The sequence below is a fragment of the Odocoileus virginianus genome, chromosome 15 (assembly GCF_023699985.2).
Source record: "Odocoileus virginianus isolate 20LAN1187 ecotype Illinois chromosome 15, Ovbor_1.2, whole genome shotgun sequence".
Taxonomy (NCBI): domain Eukaryota; kingdom Metazoa; phylum Chordata; class Mammalia; order Artiodactyla; family Cervidae; genus Odocoileus; species Odocoileus virginianus.
Window position 1 is genome coordinate 33,574,258 of NC_069688.1, and position 19,690 is coordinate 33,593,947.

At 40.7% G+C, this 19,690-nt stretch overlaps 1 long non-coding RNA gene across 1 annotated transcript; it reads right to left on the bottom strand.

Annotated features, from left to right (window-relative positions):
* Nucleotides 1–446: 446 nt before the first annotated feature.
* Nucleotides 447–5,418, bottom strand: LOC110134281 (uncharacterized). Its single transcript, XR_002313001.2, has 3 exons — nucleotides 5,302–5,418; nucleotides 2,126–2,244; nucleotides 447–580 (listed from the first exon to the last, which is right to left on the bottom strand). It is a non-coding gene; the product is annotated as an uncharacterized lncRNA (long non-coding RNA).
* Between the last annotated feature and the right edge of the window lie 14,272 nt (nucleotides 5,419–19,690).

Below are 19,690 nucleotides of genomic sequence, written 5' to 3' on the forward strand. Positions count from 1 at the left end.
TGCTTTCTCTTCAGGGAATTTTACCTTGTTCATTGTCCTTCTTCACTGCATTCAAAGTGGGCACTGGTAAGATAGATTCTCTTTCTTTGCAGCTAAACCATCTTCTGCTGGTGCAGGTTCAAAGATCTATAGGTGTTCTAGTGTAGAACAGCCTAAGGTCTGGCCAGCCATGTTGTTTATCCTTTGGTAGCATAATTTTCTCAAAAAATCTTGTCAAATTTCAATTCTTTTTGCTTTCAGTCTTATAAGGTAGTAGCCAATAGTCTCACGTAAAAGTTTTAAACACGAAAATTTTAGTCTTTTATTTTCTGTCCCCTGTGCTATGTCCACCTCCACACTGGTCTTTTGCTGAAAGGTCCCCAAGGCCATTAGAAAACAGAATTTGGTGGGAAGGAAATATTCTTAGTCAAGTTTATGCCACAGTGTCCCCTCCCCTTACCTGGCAGAGGGCACTTACTGGGAAGTACTTGAGACAATCTTGGGTTATGGGCTTATCTTCTGCTAAGGTTGCTTCTTCAGAATCACCAGAGTAGCGGTGCTATTGCCTTTACAACCCTGTGAGGCTCCACATATCTGGACCCTGCCCCAAGGAAAAAAGGAAAAAAAAAAAAATTAAAATTGTCTTCCTAAACAGAGCTGAATTCCCTTCCGTCTCTACTTTCAAGTAGGCTGACTCTTTCTAGAGCTCAGCTTACTCTTGTAGGGCTTTGTTGAAAATGGCAAAAAGTAGACAACATACAGTAATATTCTGAAAAAGTTTAACACTTCCCTATGGTAGGCTCAGTTAGCATGGGTTTTGATTTCCAAGTTCTCATAGGAGACATTTTGATAGGCAGAATAGTGGCTCCTCAAAGACGTCCATGTCCGAATCCCCAGAACCTTGAGTATGTTATCTTATGTGGCAAAGAGGAATTAAGGTAGCAGATAGAATTAAGATCAATAATTAGCTGATCTTAAGAGAGGAAGTTCATCCTGGACCACAGAGCTCTTAAATGTAGATGAAAGTGGCAAGAGGAGGGTCAGAGTGATTTGATGTATGAAGGACTTGACCTGCTGATCCTGGCTTCAAAAATGGAGGAAGGGACTGTGAGCCAAGGCATGCAAGCAGCCTCTAGAAACTGGAAAATTCAGGGAAATGGAGTCCCTCCGAGTCTAGAGAACAAAACACAACCATGCCCATCCCTGATTTTAGCCCAGCAAGTCCCATTTCAGATTTCTGACTTCCAGAACTATGTAATAATAAATTTGTGTTGGTTTAAGCCATTAAATATGTGATGATTTTATACAGCAGTCATAGGGAAAATGAAGCATTTTTTAAATGTATATAAAAGTTTTATTGGAATATAATTGCTTCACAATTTTGTTTCTGCTGCACAATAATGTAAACCAGCCATATATATACATACATCCCTTCCCTCTTGACCCTTCCTCCCAACTCCCTATCAATTAAGCTTTTTTACAAAATGTTTTACTATTAGGTTTCTAGCCTCAATTTTTTATGTTCTTGCTACCCACTGCTTAACCATTTTTGTTAAGCAGTGTTGTTCAGTCACTAAATCATGTCCGACTCTTTGCGACCCAATGGACTGCAGCACGCCAGACTTCCCTGTCCTTCACTATCTCCTGGAGTTTGCTCAGATTCATGTCCTTTGAGTCTGTGATGCCATTCAACCGCCTCATCCTCTATCACCACCTTTTCTTCCTGCCCTCAATCTTTCCTAGCATCAGGGTCTTTTCCAATGAGTCAGTCCTTCATATCAGGTGGCCAAAGTATTGGAGCTTCAGCTTTAGCATCAGTCCTTCCAATGAATATTCAAGTTGGAGTTCCTTTAGGTTTGACTGGTTTGATCTCCTAACTGCCCAAGGGACTCTCAAGAGTCTTCTCCGACACCACAATTCAACAGCATCCATTCTTTGGCACTCAGCCTTCTTTATGGTTCAACTCTCACATTAAGCGAATGTAATAATATGTATTCAGTTGAGTTACATCATTATCCTATTCCTAGGTACCAAATTCTGTATTCATAAGTACATTGCTTCATAGCTTGGACAAGACGTAAAATAACTGTGACTTAAACAAGATAGAACTTGTTTCTGTTTTACCTAAGTTGCATGAGAAGCATACCAGGGTTGTTATGGCTGCTCCATGGATTAGTAATGCAGAGTTTTCCCTTGTTCCTCTGCTATTCCCAGGCATTGTTTTCTTTCACATGGATGGAGGAGAGTCATCATCAAATTTTCGTTCTGGAGATGAAGAAACAGAAAGTAAAGAACACACACCTTTTCTTTAGGGTCACAACTTGGAAGTTGCATGCATCATAATATTCATGTGCTATTGGTCTGAAATTAGTCACATGATACATATAAGTGCACGGGAGGACAGCAAAAGCAGTCTTTATTTTGGCAGCCACGTGCCCAGCTAACATTTGAGGATTCTATTATTAATGCTAAAGCAAAAGGGAGATAATGAAATTATTACTTCCTTCTACACATAGGAAGTGGCATCACATTGTGCAAAGAAAGGATTGATTTCAAGTTGAATTACAAGTAGGAAAAAAAAAGAAAAAGAAAAACCAGCTTTAAAAACTTCTCTCATGGGCACTGGAGCAACAGGAATTCATCCCAGAATCAGCATTACTGCAAAGATAGTGGGAGTATAGCATGTTCAAACCAGACAATAACTTCAAAGCATTGATCTAAGCTTTCAGATCAAGCAGAATTCATGTAAAGTCTCGGTGAAAAGCTTCTACACCAACAAGCTGGCATCCCAGAGCAGATCTTGTGATAGGAGAACAATGTGGAACTCAGAAAGGAGGCTCCAGAGAAGACCAGCCTTTAGGCTTTTGCCTTAGTCACTGTGGTGAAGAGTTATTATAAACCTTCTGAGAAGAAACCAGAGACTGATGCCAGAACCCACTGTGTATCATTTATGGATTAAACTGTGGATGGTTTTCATCTTGGAGAATAGATTTAGTCATTCTCAACAAATCTTTTTTGAGAAAATCTATGGATGTTATCATACATAGATACTTTGAGTAGTTAGATGGCACCTGTTAGAGACCAAATTCAGTTGTTCCAAGAGGGAAAAAAAAACCAGGTAGGCAGCTCCCCTCAAGCATTCTGATCAAATATGTTACACAGCTAGCTTGACCTTTCCAAATCACTAAACAGCAGTGAAGTGTCCTGGCAGTTCAGGTCACTGTGCTTTTTAACTCACAGACATTCTGGCATTTGTGTTAAATATCATTTGTTATTTTCTCATTGTTCTATGAAATATCAACAATTCAAAAACATCTCAATGTCTTAGGACTTAGAACTTTCATCATCTTTGTTGGCCGATGGTATGTTAGCTAATACAGGTGCCCAGTGAATTATCATAGTTAATGGTCACTTGTGGACAGAGTCATTCCTGGACTTCCAGTCTTCTGACTCTTGTTGAAAGAAAGGATCAGTTGCTCAGTTTGGAACTCTTTGCGACCCCATGGACTGTAGCCCACCAGGCTCCTCTATCCATGGAATTCTCCAGGCAAGCAGGTTGCCATTCCCTTCTCCAGGGGATCTTCCCAACTCAGGGATCAAACCTGGTTCTTCTGCATTGCAGGCAGATTCTTTACCATCTGAGTCACTAGGAGTTTCAGTCTTCTGACTCTAACTCCACTGTTACCTTCTTCATGTTATGCTTGCTTTTCTAGTTGATCCTTCCCTCTTCTTTCTAAATTTTTGAACTGCCCAGGTAATACATGTGTTTATTATTTTTTAAAACATTACATTATAGATAAAATTCATGCATTGTTAATGTTAGTTATTTACTCTTGTCCTCAGAAATAGTCACTCTTATGAGTTGAGTATCCATGCCCTTTAATATGTACACATGTATGTTTGTTTGTGTTTTTCTTAGAAAACATAGGGTATTGCTTGTCAGTTTTGCTTTATTGCATGGATTAGATCATACTATACCTATCATTCTGCAGTTAGCTCTTATTCACTCAACAGTATATTTTTATGATAAATCCGTACTGATACACTGGAGAAGGCAACGGCACCCCACTCCAGTACTCTTGCCTGGAAAATCCCATCGATGGAGGAGCCTAGTAGGCTGCAGTCCAAGGGGTTGCTAAGAGTTGGATGCGACTGAGCAACCTCATTTTCACTTTTCACTTTCTTGCATTGGAGAAGGAAATGGCAACCCACTCCAGTGTTCTTGCCTGGAGAATCCCAGGGACAGGGGAGCCTGGTGGGCTGCCGTCTATGGGGTCGCACAGAGTCAGACACGACTGAAGCAACTTAGCAGCAGCAGCAACAGCATACTGATACACAGGTTCAATTTTTTGCTTTTATTTAATGTATGGTATTCTATCATCCAAATAGACCATATTTAATTTATATTATTTATCCATTTTCTTTTCGGCCCCATTTCTCTATTGGTACATATTTTATTTATTTCCAGTATTCATTAATAAATGTGATTAATTATGCATTTGATATTCAAGATTTTTCTAATTACTCTAAAGCTTCCGAAAGGGGATTGCTATGGTTTGAATGTTTAAACACCACCCCCTCCAAATTCATATGTTGAAATTCTAACCCCCAAAGATGATGGTATTAAGAAGGAAGTCCTTTGGGAGATTCTTTGGTCCTGAGGGTGGCACCTCACAAATGGGATTAAAGTGGTAAAGAATCCACTGCCATTGCAGGAGACTCTGGAAACATGGGTTCAATCCCTGGGTCGGGGAGACCCCCTGGAGGAGGAAATGGCAAACCACTCCAGTATTCTTGCCTAGGAAAGTCCATGGACAGAAAAGCCAGGCAGGCTACAGTCCACGGGGTGGCAAAGAATCAGAAACAACTGAGCACAAGTGTGCGCACATCACACACACACACCCTTATACAAGAGGCTCAGACAGTTCCCTAGGCCTTCCGCCAAGTAAGGAGAAACTGCTGGCTCTGAACCAGAAACACAACCATGCTGGCACCTTGATCTTGAACTTTCCAGCCTATGAATTGTGAAAAGTAAATTTCTCTTGTTTATAAGCTATATTTTGTTATAGAAGACCAAACAGACTACGATATTTTGTACAGCAGCCCAAACAGACGAAGACAGAGATAAACAGCCAATTAAAATTGTGATCCATAGAAGAAGACGATTTGAATTATAATTACTTGGTTTTACATTAAACATGTTAGGAATCTTAGAATCACAGATCATTAAAGTTAGAAGAAACATTTTTTTTATTTTAAACATCCTATTTTAAATGCAATAGTAGGTGTGAAGAATTTAGTGATCCCCACCCCTAAACTGACCATTGGTGGTGTGTGCCCTCAGTTCACCTCTGTTTTGTGGGCTGTTTTCCTCGTCATGTTCCAGGTTAGAGATCTATGAGTCACCCTTGGCTTTTCTCCTATGCCTTCCCCTTTTAAAATTTGTCATACCAATTCTGAAAACCCATCAGTATTCTGGATAAGTTCTAGAATTCTGTCTTCCATTATGGTTCACCCAGGACTACCTCTCTGTGATAGCAAAAACCAATTCTACTTTGTGTTGACAGATAAGAATACTCTATGATACTATTATCTTCTCAGATGAATCTTCACAATTACCAGTACAACCCCAGGATCTTTCTCAACATTGTTCTATAAAAAATCAAATTAGCAAGTGTGATGAAACCTATTTTTTATCTTTAATGTGAAGTTTTGGCTGTCTCGAGGACAGTCACTCATGGTTCCCTGCAGATGGTGGTTTATGATTTATAAATATCACTTAGCTTGTGCCTTTGCTTCATTTCTATTATCCCTTTCTAGCGTATACTGCCCCATGAACTTGAATTATTCAAATCCTACCCATCCCCAGGATCTAGTTCAATCCCCTCCTCTCCTTGCAGCCTGCTTCAACTATTCCGGCCCTGAATGCCCTCTTTTCTCTTCATTCCTATATTACTTACTTTATCCTTGTGTATAAATAACTCATACATCTCACTCTTCTCCAAGATGGTCTGATGGTAAAGGCCATGACCTTCATTTTCCTGTCTCCTACATAACATCCACTATACTACAGAGAACCTAATGGAATCCAGTGACTTATTACATGAGCCAATGACAATTGGGTTGAGAAGGCATTAAGTGTAATATCTTCCATATGGAAATGTGTGTAAAGGGCAGATAATAATCTGTCAAAAATTAGTACAGTATCCTGGCAAGTGACTTTGACATTTTGAAAAATGCACTATTTAAAATAATTTCCTTTCCTCATAACAAAAGTAAAATATGTTCATTGTAGAATTTTTGAAGGTACACAGGGAAAATAAAAGTAATTTCTAATTCTGTCACCTGGAGATAACTTCTGATCAAATTGAATTCTGCTTTTTCCCAAGGTTATGCATCTGTATATTTATTTTTTAGTTTTAAGACAGTCCAGAAAGTTCAGCAAATACAGTTTTGATTCTTACTCTTTGCAGTTAATATTAAAGTTGACCCTTGGACAGCATGGATTTGAGCTGCATGGGTCCACCGTTTATTTTCAATAAATATATACTACAGTACTACACCACTCATGGTTGGTTGAACCACAGAAATGGCGGGCCAACTGTGAAGTTATACACACATTTTCTATTGCAGAGGGTTGGTGCCTCTAAAACTGGCATTGTTCAAGGGTCAGCTGTATATCATCATCATTTTCTCCACTTAATGGTCAATAAAAAGGTTTTTATGGCTACATAATAGTACACTGCATGAGATGTTTCATAATCTCTTCAATCACCTACTAGAACTACTAGGTAGTTTTTCACTGCTACAAATGAATGAACTAAGAATTATTGAGCACTCACTACAGGCCAGGTACTCTGTTGAGTCTTTTATATTTAGCAACACTTAAAGGATCCATAACAGCCTTAAGTGGGAGGCACTTCTATTATACCCTCTTTTTGGATGAGAAAACTGATGTCTATAGAGGTTAGGTTCCTCATCCAAGATCACAGTGGTAAAGCCAGAATTTTAACCCAGGTTAGAATGTCTCAAGAACCTGTGCTAACCATTATGAATATAATCATGATAAATCTAATATAGAATTCTTTGTCTATGTCTTTAATAATTTCTAATGAAAAAATGACAACAGTGGAATTACTGAATCAAAGGATATGAAGAAACTTCCCATGGTCAAATTGCTTTTCAAAAAGATTTTGTACAAATGTATGTACTAAATGTTTGCAGTGTATAAGCTTGCCCGCTTTCCCTGAGAGAGACTTGGAATCTTTAGTCCTACATGTCCACTTTTAAACCTTTTATTATAAGCATACCACAGCTTCAGTTACATTGTGTATTTTCATTCATATTTCAGTTTGTCTTATTATACTGTGAAACCTTTGAGAGCAAGACTATCTCATTTGTCTTTTAATTCATAGTACCTTGGGCTTCCCAAGTGGTGCTAGTGGTAAAGAATCTGCCTGCAAATTCAGAAGACTCAGATTTGATCACTAGGTCAGGAAGATCCCCTGGAGGAGGACATGGCAACCCACTCCAGTATTCTTGCCTGGAGAATCCCATGGACAGAGGAGCCTGGTGGGCTATAGTTCATATGATCACAGAGTTGAACATGACCGAAGTGACTTGGCATGCATGCCACATGCACGCACGTACCATTGGTGTCATTATACACAGTAGATTCTCAGGATGTCTTTTGTCAAAAAAAGTGCACCATGACTTGCAGTTTTACTGTGCACATGTAAATATCACTTCACTTTCCTTTTCAGTTCCCAGGCTTCCTATATACAGAGTTCCATCTCTCGAAATTGTGGTCCTTTCACTAATCCTATCTGCCCTCTCACCTCTTTCCTTGGTGGTGATGGTGGTGGTTTATTCGCCAAGTCGTGTCCAACTCTTGCCATCCCGTGGACTGTAGCCTGCCAGGCTCCTCTGTCCAGGAGATTCTCCAGGCAAGAATATTGGAGTGGGTTGCCATTTCCTTCTCCAGGGGATCTTCCCAACCCAGATATCAAACCTGGACCTCCCGCATTGCAGGCAGATGATTTACCAACTGAGCTCTGAGGGAAGCCCAACCACTTTCTTTCCTGCAGCCTAATTCCCAGGTCTCCAAATCCAGGTCAAACATCACCTCCTCCAGGACGCCTTTGCTCTATCTTCCTTTCCAGGGCTGAGCTCTCCCTTTGGAGTCCCATAAAGGATTGATTCTTTATAATATGTACTATGGTAGTAGGTTTGTTTGAATTTGGCAATTACCCAGGTAATTTCTTTAGTGAATCTTTAATAGTGTAATCTTAGTGTCACTTACTCCTCATACTTTTTATTTCTTGCACACCCTAAGCACATTTTAAGACCCTGGGCATTTGCAGCCAGTCATTCTCCAAGTTTTATCTAGATGGTCTATTGGAAGCACTCAGAACTCCCCCAGGCATTGAGGGATGGGTCAAGGAGATGTACTATTTCCAGTCTTCTCTCTAGATGGGTTTGTGTGTCTTCTGCCATCGAGATATTTTGAAAGAAGTTTCAGGAGTCATTGATCTTTCTCATATCTCCTCATGAAAATATTTCATCACAGTTCCAACTAGGGGCTCCTAGAATACTGTAGATGAGTTTAGAACATTTTGCAATGAGGGGTTTAGGGAGATTTTAATTAACTGGTTTCCTTGGCAATTTACTAGAACCTTGATTACTAGCATCTGTGATCAACATGAAATCAGAATTTCCTGTAGCTGAAAAAAATACTGTCAGATAATGAGAGCTGGCTCCAGTTTCATGCTCCTGTCCCCATGTGAATTTTGTTCTCCATCAGTTTCTATTGCATTTCATGTGAATGCTATTTTTAGCATAGTCTGTATTTCACAGATTACCATATGTTTTTTTTTCCTTCTCAGTATCAACACAGCTTTTAAAGTTAAAAATTCTTTGGCATATTAATATGCCCTAATAAATCAAGTACATATGTCTTTAAACCACAAACACAAATACTCCATTTGCCACTAGATTTGTTGATACATTTGATCTGATAATATTTTTCTATTTTACTGTCACCAGAACTTGCCAACTTGCCTTTTGAAATCTGTACTTATGGAAAATTAATATTTAATGTGGAAATTGTAGAGCCTGGAGGTTGGTGGGTATGAAAAGAGGCAGCAGGGGCTAGAGAATTTTAAAAGGAAAAAGGGGAGGAAAGGAAAATCTGAAGCTAGGATACCTTTGGGTTTTTGGCATTCTCAACATAGTGGAAATGAAAGCATCAAAGACACCACAGAAAGAAAGGGGCTGAGGATAAGAAGCCAGGAATGGAAAAGAAGTATTGCAAGTGATGGAAAAGTTCAGAAGAGCTGATGGGAAAAAAAGAGAGAGAGATGATGGTGCAACAGTTGGCAAAGATGAAAGTCACTGCCAGAATGAAAAATCATTAACAGAGAAGAATAAGAATTCAGAATTTAAAGAAGAAGCGATACACTTCTCCAGCCTCTAAATTCCGAGTACTTTCAGTAATTCTTAGGAATTTAACAACAGCTTTCACAGCCAGAAAATTTTATTAGACAGAGGGAAAGTGAGTCAGGAATGAAATTGTTTACTGACAATTTCAGTACAGATGCATTCAGATGAATACTGCGATTGCAATAGCTCCTATGGCTCCTTTAATGAAAAGATTGATTCCAGATTTTGGCAGAAAATAGTCTGGCAAAAGCAATAACCGTTTCTTGAGCTTGGCGTGAAACTCCACCACTTTCTCGGCTCTCTCTGTCTAATCTATTTTGCCAGGCTAATTCCATGCTTAGAAAGAGAGGCAAGAAACTACTGCTTACACAGGAGGGAGCATTTATGTTGGAACAGAGAGAGGGAAATCTGAGAGTCACGATTTAAACACTTATTATATTTGTTATTTGGGCTTCCCAGGTGGTGCTAGTGGTAAAGAAACTGACTGCCAGTGGAGGAGACGAAGAGAGGCGTGTTTGATCCCTGGGTCAGGAAGATCCCCTGAAGGGGAGCATGGCAACCCACGCCAGTATTCTTGCCTGGAGGATCCCGTGGACAGGGTAGCCTAGCAGTCTACAGTCCATAGGGTCACACAGAGTTGAATACAATTGAAATGACTTACCATGCACACACACATATTTGTTATTTAATTCACTCATGCAGTGAGTTCTTACTGAACACCTTTTAAGTGTTAAGTTCTGAACTCAATTCTTAGAATGAAGAGCTCATTGGTATTTAAGGAATCACTGTGAATTAATTCAAGGGTGGGCAAACTGTGATCTTTGGACCAAATTCACCCATGGCCTGTTTTTGTAAAGTATATTTGGCTCATTTATTTATGTATTGTCCATGGCTCCTTTTGTGTTATGATGGCAATACTGAATAATCACAACAAGGTATGTATAGCCTGAAAGAGTAAAACATGTTTATTATCTTGCTCTTTAAAGTTATTCTGTAACTTATTGTTTGCTGACTGCTGGATAAATGCAGTTGGTATAATGAAGTTGTACTGGAGTTCAGTCCATCTAGTCAAAGCTATGATTTTTCCAGTAGTCATGTATGGATGTGAGAGTTGGACTATGAAGAAAGTTGAGTGCTGAATAATTGATGCTTTTGAACTGTGGTGTTGGAGAAGACTCTTGAGAGTCCCTTGGACTGCAAGGAGATGAAACCAGTCAATCCTAAAGGAGATCAGTCCTGAATATTCATTGGAAGGACTGATGCTGAAGCTGAAGCCCCAATACTTTGGCTACCTGATATGAAGAACTGACTCACTGGAAAAGACCCTGATGCTGGGAGGGATTGGGGGCAGGAGGAGAAGGGGATGACAGAGGATGGGATGACTGGATAGCATCACTGACTTAATGGACGTGAGTTTGAGTAAACTCTGGGAGTTGGCTGTGGACAGGGAGGCCTGGTGTGCTGCAGTCCATAGGGTCACAAAGAGTTGGACATGACTAAGCGACTGAACTGAACTGAACTGAAGTTATAGGAGAGGAGCCAAGGATGTTAGTGAAAGCTTCAAAGAATTGATCTGTGACATTTGATATCAGTTTTGAAAGACATAAAGGAGCTTCTGGGTGCGAAGGCACAAGAGTAGTAGTTTGGGAACAGCCATGACAAAGCTAGTACTGTGACATAGTTTGTGAATTTTACGATTCTACCCACTGTTTGTTCTGGGTGAAGCATAGGTTGGGGTGGGTGGCTAACAATGGGGGATTGAGGCCGGAGGGGCCAATGGAATCTAGATCATATGCGGAAGGGCCTCAAATTGAGAACTTCATATGCAAACACTCTGCATCGTAAGATACCCAATATTAATAGCACACAGTCTCTGCCCTCATGAAACTTAATCTCCAGTAGGATATATAAGACTTAAATAAATCACAAGACAGAATGGGCTATGTACTCTAGAAAAGTCCAAATAAGATACAATAGGAACTCTTTTTAGCAAGGAGAAATCACATGTGATTGGAAAGATCAGAAGATTAGTTTATGTTAAAGCGTGCCTCAAAGGACAGCTATAATTTTTCTGGGGGTGAGGGGTGGTGTGGCAGCTGAATGCAGGCAGAGAAAACAGCATAAAGAGATACAAGCAAAAAGTAATGTTCAGAAGTTTGGGATGTTCCTGAGCCCAGATTCCATAGAAAACAGACTCTGAGGCCAAAGCTTTGTGCTGTTGCTTTATTCAGTAGTGCAGTTTCAGAGAAGTAGAAAGCAGGGATAAAGGGAATGAGTAGATATGACAGGAGCATCTCCCAATTTGGCCACAGCTGTGTAACAAGTGGACCGCGGTAGGGGCTGGATGTAGGGCAACTTCCTAGAGACTGGATGAGTCTTCATGTCTCTGAACCATCCATGTGATAGGGTAGAAAGAAGAATAAGGGAAGAATTTATCCATGGTACCATTGCACCATTGACATTTGTACCATTGACATTTCACACTTTGGGAAATTAAAATCCCTGCACTGCTGAATTGTGCCAGCTGCCCTCTTAGCCACTCGGAAAGTATAAGCCTCGTGTGATCAGTCTGGTCAGGGTAATTGCATGCCTGTCTCTCCTTGCCAGTCAGGGCTTCTTAATCTGTAGTGGTGCCATAGTGGCAGAAACAGTGACCTGGTTCCATGACCCTGGGGACAGTGCAAAATGCCCCTAGGGCCATTCCAGTCAGAGAGCAAGTGGGCAGATTTGGGGTGGCGTGTAAGCTGAGTCTGGTACAGAGCATCAGATAGCTTGTCTGGAATACAGGGTAGGGAACTACTTGGAGTGAAGATCAGACAAGTTGGAATGCCTCATGGAAGACATTGGTTTTTGGATGGTGACCATGTAATTGATTTATCAGCAAATGAGAAGCAATGGGGAATATTTTCCAGAAGGAGATGACATGATCAAAAGTGTGTTTCGGGGGGAATTAATTCAGAAGTGGTATGTGAAATGGATTTAGAGGGTATGGAAATTAGAAGCAAGATTATTTGTGAGTTAGAAAGAGTCTTGGCAGATCAAACTGTTCAGTTGAATACTCCAGACATTTAGAATGGGCCAATGGACTCCCTAAAGAGGCCCTTCCCGAGCCCTGCACTATGAATCATCCCTGTTCTTGAAGGAGGTTGAATAGATACATATGTCTTGTTCCAGGAGACAAAATGACACTCAGCAGTATCTGTTTCTAAGCAGCATATGGTTTTTACATGCTTATACATTGAAGCACTTTAATTTTTAAACACAAAGTAATTAGGCACTTATTATTCAGACTGTACATATTTAAATAAATATACCTGGTCCTCATTTTGTGATCTAGAGTTCCTCCAGCCTTGGGAGACTGTTGAACTGCACAGTTAGAGAGAGGAGGCAGACTGGCCACTGAGCATAAATAGAACCTGCATTTCCCTACTCCTTCCGTGGCCTTGCGTCTGACTAAAGGCCTCAAAGACGGTATTGGTCAGTCTGTCGACCAGTAAATAGTGGAGTTTTTTGATGTTCTTCTGTCTACGTACCATGTTCCTAGTCTAAAAGCCCCTAATTTCCACATTCTGAAACACAGTTGCCCAAGAATTTTGGATCAGGGATTGTGCATCTGTATTACTCAGAAGTATGAAATGACAATATGAGGATTAATACTGATATCTCCTATCCATCCTACAACAAAAGCACATTAAAATTTCTTGAGAAACTTTCAGTTGCTTTCAAAACATAACCCAGTATGTGAACTTTTGGAAAATATGTCTCTGTGTAATATTAACTGAGACAAAAGTTTTTTTATCATCTCCCCTTCATTTTGCTCCAGCCTCATCCCATTGATATAACAACCAATGGTAACACTTTGGCATTTGACTTTTTATATCTTGAAATATTTTTAAGGATATCCTGGATTCAAACAGGGAAGACTATTAATTTAATGATCAGTTTGTTTAAAAAATTGCATTCTTTTTGAGAAAACCCCCTTAATAATTCACTCATAAAAGTTGCTTGATTTCTGTCCTATGGGGACACGTTTAGTGTAAATTTTAATGATACTTCTTGAGTCTAAACATATAGAGTTGAAAGCATTCTTTGACATAGACAATTAAAAGCAATATCATTTTGGTTATATAATTTATGTTTCTTCATAAGAAAGAGCCATTCAAAATATTCCTCGGCAAAACCACATGTCTGAAAACCTAGTAATCAACATTTGGTTTCCTGTGCTGCAGCTGGCCGTCAATAAGCCAGGTGGTGGTGGGGGTGTGGGAACAAGTTAGTTCCAGGGCCCCCTCACAGGTATCAAAATCCACAGATGCTGAAGTGCCACAGTCAGCCCTCTCTACCTGTGGGTTCCCATGGACTGTAGCCTGCCAGCCTGCTCTGTCCATGGGATTTTCCAGGCATGAATACTGGAATGGGGTACCATTTCCCCTTTTAGGGGATCTTCCCGACCCAGGGATCAAACCTGTGTGTCCTGTGCCTCCTGCATTGGCAGGCAGATTCTTTACCACCGAGCTACCTGGGTGTAGTGGTACTGTACGTATATATTGAAAAAAAAAAAAATCCACGTATAAGTACATCCCTGCAGTTCAAACCCATGTTGTTCAAGGAGCAACTGTATTTGCTGCTTTCCCTCCTTCAAAGCTGGATTAAAGCCTACCGATGTTGCTTTTTGTCCATCTAAACTATAGTTTCCACATTAGATGCCAACCAAATATCTGCATTTTCTAGTCTCACCAAATTAAGGTGTGGGATGATTTTCACTCCAGAGTGCTTTCTTCTATTTCAGCTTCCCCATCTACCGTTGCCCTAAGTCTTCTAGTTTCTGGAATAGATACTAAATTGATACTTAAAGTTTTATCTTTCATTTTTTAAATTCTCACAGCTTTAAAAATCTGCATTTTATCTTGTAAAGAAGATAAACACTCTTTGATTATTTTCTATAAATTATCTGATTATCTTAGTTACTCTCTGGTCATTCATCAGTCATGCCTTAAAAGTGTCTATCACTAATACTCCGAGACAAGGGATGCCTTATAACTTAAAAAAATTAAGGTGATATTATAAGGGGTGAGAGCATAATAGGGCTATGTTATTACATACATAAATGTAGGTATCCCCCACCTTTTAAAAGTTCACTTTACACTCCTTTTATGAAAGACCTACATTAGTACCTGTTTTTGCAAGCCTAAAGAAATCTGAAGAGGTTTTTCACTTTTACAAAAAAAGGCAAAAAGTGAAAATGCCATTTAGTGTGAGCCACTACAGAGGCAGTGAGCACCCAGAGCGGTGAGAGTTGCCCCGCTGAGCTTCTTCCCCGGGGACTACGCTCAGCGTCTCAGCATCAAGCCACCATAGCTTTGAACTGTGCCTGTGAGCATCTGTGCTTTATCTCAATTTGTGCATTCGTTAGCAAGACGTGTCCTAAGGTAATTGCTTCTTTGCTTTTACCATTTCAGTAAACCTTACAAAAGCTTTCATAGGAACGCTCTACTTTTGGATGGTGGGGAAAACCTGTATCTCCCTTTAAAGCAGTATTTACGATGCTCTTTGGCTTCATGATGGACAGAACTTGGCAAATCTATACAGTGTAAAAATTATTGATGGCATATGTTGGGGTTTTAGGCAGCCCAACATATGTTATTTTGGTTCTTGCCTGAGTTCTATGCTGAAAGAGAAAAGGAATCAGGCAGATGGAGCTTAAAGGGCTTGGTTCATTACTGATGGAGATTTTAGAAAATGAGGCTTAAGCATAAGGCAACAATAAGCTTCCTAACACTTAACCCTGTTAATACAGGCTTAGTCATGCAATGTCAGGTTGTACTGGTCAAACACAAGCCTTCCACACAAAATGTCAGGGCTGCTACTCTGAAACTCATTGAAGGACCAAGAAGAGAGTAAAGTGTATGTTTCTGAAATCAGGTAGATCCAAAGAAGAGGAGGAGAAGGGAGGAAATTCAGTCATACATGCCCAGTTTCTTCTCCTAAGCTTATAATTCAGATAATTTAATCTTTTTCTTATGAGGGTTAATTAGTGAAGATGTGCAAGAAGTCATGAATGTTACACTCTTTGATGTCTCTCTCCATGGAACCATGATTCAATGGTAAAGGCAGTATCGTTCAGTAATACATAGTCCCAATAAAACAAGAGGAAGGGTACAGTCAGTACTTATATCAGCATTTCTGCCTCTGCCTTCTACATCCAAGCACACATACAGATGGCCTAGAATCAAACATTTATCTTCTGGGTCAAAAATTTGAGGCATACGCTCTGAAAAATTCCACTAATTGTCACAGAGTAAAACTCTCCTCTTTTAGAGACTTAGCCATTTAGGTTGCTTGGGACATCCTTTAGGATATTTAGATCTTAAATTTCAGCAGCAGAATCCTGTGTTTCAGTCTGTACACCATATATATTCATTTGTCAGGATACCACAGTAATATCAGAGAACCTGAGCAATTTTTGGCTCAGAAACTGAGACTAGAAGCTTACACTGGGGCCCATCAGAAGATACGTGATACATGCACTTAGGGGGAAAGGGCCCACTGCTGTTGTAGCTCCCAGAACACATCTCATTCTCCCAGCCTGACCACAGCTGTTATGAAAAATGGTACCAAGGAGCCTGGCTTCTGCCCTTTCACAGAAACATTCTTTTCTACTTTTACATCCTTTTCTACTTTTATATCAAAACCATATCAATAAAATCCCAAAGCAGAACATCAAACCCAGTGTAAGATAAATACACTTATATTTTTGAGGCAATACCAGCATTCTTGCTTGGTTGAACCATCTCTGGCAAATCTATGACCTACACTTGAGGCTATTACCATGGAAGATGATTCACTCTATAATACTGTGGAGACCTATCTCCAAAAAATTGTGTGCCCTCTTTTTTCTTGAAAATAGTCCTTTGTTGTACTATAGAGGGTAAAAGAGATGGAGGACACACGGAAAAGGGGAGATGAAAAAATTTAGTAGATTTAAAGTACCAGCAAAGCCAGTGTGTCAAGTTTAACTGAAAATCACAGGCAGCATGTTTGGGAGCAAAACGAGATCCCAGAGAAATATCATGATCAGAAAAGAAATCATTCTTCTCTAAGATAGTTTTATTGGTCATTGAGGTAGAGTGGATACATGAAATACCACACAATTACACTGTCTGTCCCTTATAAAGAAAGTGAAAGTTGCTCAGTCGTGTCTGATTCTTTGCAACCCCACGGACTGTAGCCTGCCAGGTTCCTCTGTCCTTGGAATTTTCCAGGCCAGAATACTGGAGTGGGTAGCCGTTCCCTTCTCCAGGGGATCTTCCCAACCCAGGGATTGAACCCAGGTCTCCCACATTACAGGTGGATTCTTTACTGCCTGAACCAACATAAAGGGCCTTGCTGTAATTGTGATGCCACTGTTCTCTATTCTGTTTGATTCAGAAAAAATATGTGCTCTGTGTGGTTACACAGACAAAATTTCCATTTTGTTAATAAGCTGAACATTGTCCTGCTCTAGTAGCCCCTTACACGTATAATAGCTTCTTAGTAGGTAACTTTCCAAATCATGACTACCAGAAATGCCACTTGTATTTCTTGGGAAAAAATGAGGTAATAGATATATTTAGTCTGTGTACATGCATGCTAAGTCACTTCAGTCATGTCTGACTCTTTGCAACCCTATGGACCATAGCTAGCCAGGCTTCTCTGTCCATGGGATGCTCCAGGCAAGCATACTGGAGTGGGTTGCTGTGCTGTCTTCCAGGGGATCTTCCCAGCCCAGTGATCAGGCCTGTGTCTCTTACATCTCCTGCATTGGTAGGCAGGTTTTTACCACTAGTGCCACCTGAGGAACCCATGTTTAGTCTAGCACCTGACATGTAGTATATCCTCAACAACTAGGAACTGCTAAACCCCATTTGCTAAACCCAGGTTCATATCATACCCTGAGGTAACTGATGAGGGAAAGAGGTAGATGAGCAGCTTTGCCCTCTCCCCCTCTATACAGTGGCCCTGGGAACTAAGTCTCATTTCTCAGACCACGTATCTGGTGTCTGAGCAATGACTGGATGTCACATGCCCCCCGGGTCACCTTAATGCCAATTTAATACAAGATCCCGTGTACCAAGAATGAGCTCTGAGCATCTGCAGAGTCCTATACTCTTTCTCTATTTTATGGGTCCTAGTCATGGGTTCTTTATTTTTATTTTATCATTCATGGCTTCTTAGTTTTCTTGTTTAGTACCCACTTCAGCTTTGGCTATTTCTCTTAATTCCAGCCAGCATCTTGCCTGGTTCTTGGAAGGCTTCTTTCTCAGAGCTGAATTCTATTCCCCTCATATTTCTACCTGAATACAGTACATTTGCATAGACAAACTTTGGTCCAGCTGCTCTTCACCTCTGCCAGGTGTCACACGCTGCTGTGATCTGCATTCCTACATGCCACATGGGCACTGAAAATGGATTCATCTCATTCTCAGTGTCCCTCAGAGTTCCTGTGTCTGAGCTGCGCTCACTCTCACTGTCCTGTATCTTGGTGACACTGATGCTCCTGACATCTTGCTTCTCACGTCCCCACAAAAGATGTATCAGTGACTCAGCATGCACCTCACCTCACCTTGTCTGTGACAATGCTAATTCTTCTCCAGATTGAGCTGCAAATTAACTGAGAATCTCAAAGTATGGGGGTAGAGCTAGAGAGTCATAAGATTCATTACTCAAAGATGTTTATGAGTTGAATCCTGCCCTTGAACCCAAATGAGCTAAGGAAGTACTTTTCTCTTTGTACCTGGTTTCTAGAATCACTTCAATATTCCTTCAGTATTTTATCCATTAGATTTATTTTCCTTACATTTTCTGAACTCAGAACTTCTGTGTGAGATGGACAGAGAAAACTGCAGACCCCTTCAGGCCACAGAGCAGGCATTATTTCAATTATTCCTTTTCTTGATGCAGCCCAGGATATAGGTCTTGATGACGCTATATCAGCACTTTTTCTGTTTTCCTTACAGAACAAATTGCCAGCAGGGTTCCTGTTTATGAGGGTAGCAATTGCCTTGTACAAATTTCCCATAAGGATTCTGACAGTAGCTTCTCTCTGCTCAGGCAGAGAGTGTTTGTATTACTGATGTTGGGCACGACTCCAGAATAAGTCTGCAATCCCTTATGTCTACCGAGATACCCTCCCCCAAAACTGTACAGTCTGATTTGTTTGAGAAACTCGGTTTAATCCTGTAATTATCTCAGAAGGGAGAAGTCTAAGTCTGTGTAATTATGGTGTTCCAGCATATTAAGGATTTTCTCGAGGTTGGATGGCAGCAGGGTGCCCAGGCAAGGGCTGAAAGCTGAATGGGAATGCTGAGGCTCCCAGCAAGATGGGGTGGCAGAACCCCCATAACATGTTAAAGGCCAATTCCACACTGAATAGTGCCGCTGTGAGGAGATGGGAAGACCAGTGGCAGCAGCATGGAACAGCTAGCCATCCTGCCTAGGCTAATTCACCCGAGCAAAAGTAAGAGAAGAATGAGGAGGCTTCTGTGGTGACAGCCCAGATTAGAGCAGTGGCTGTCTGACTAAGGAAGTCTTCACATATGGCACAGAGTGTGCATAAACAGTGTTCACAGTGATAGCCTTTTAAAAAGTATTGAATATGTTAAATTCCATATATTTGCAGCTTCAGGGCCTCCCTGGAGGCTCAGGTGGTAAAGAATCTGCTGCAGTGCGGGAGACCCAGGTTCGATCCCTGGGTCAGGAAGATCCCCTGGAGAAAGGAATGGCAACCCACTCCAGTGTTTTTGCCTGAGAAAGCTGGTGCACAGAGGAACCTGGTGGGTTGCAGTTCGCGGAGTTGCAATTTAGCAACTAAGCAACAACAATATTAAATGTTTCATCTATATTGCATTTGTAGTATTTTTCTCAAGCTTCTAATTGCCAAACACTCTTCTTGACACCAAGGATTCAGCAGGGAATAGACAAAATAGACAGAAAACAGATAAAGTCACTGCCATGGTGGATCATCTTTTGTTGTTATTGTTCGGTCGGCTAAGTCACTTCTGACTGTTTGTGATCCCATGAACTGCAGCACACCAGGCTCCCCTGTCCTTCACCATCCTTTGGAGTTTGTTCAAACTCATCTCCATTGAGTTGGTGATGCCAGCCAACGACCTCGTCCTCTGTCGTCCCCTTCTCTTCCTGCCTTCAATCTCTCCCCATGGGCTCTTTGCATCTGGTGCCCAAAGTATTGGAGCTTCAGCTTCAGCATCAGTCCTTCTCATCGCTATGCAGG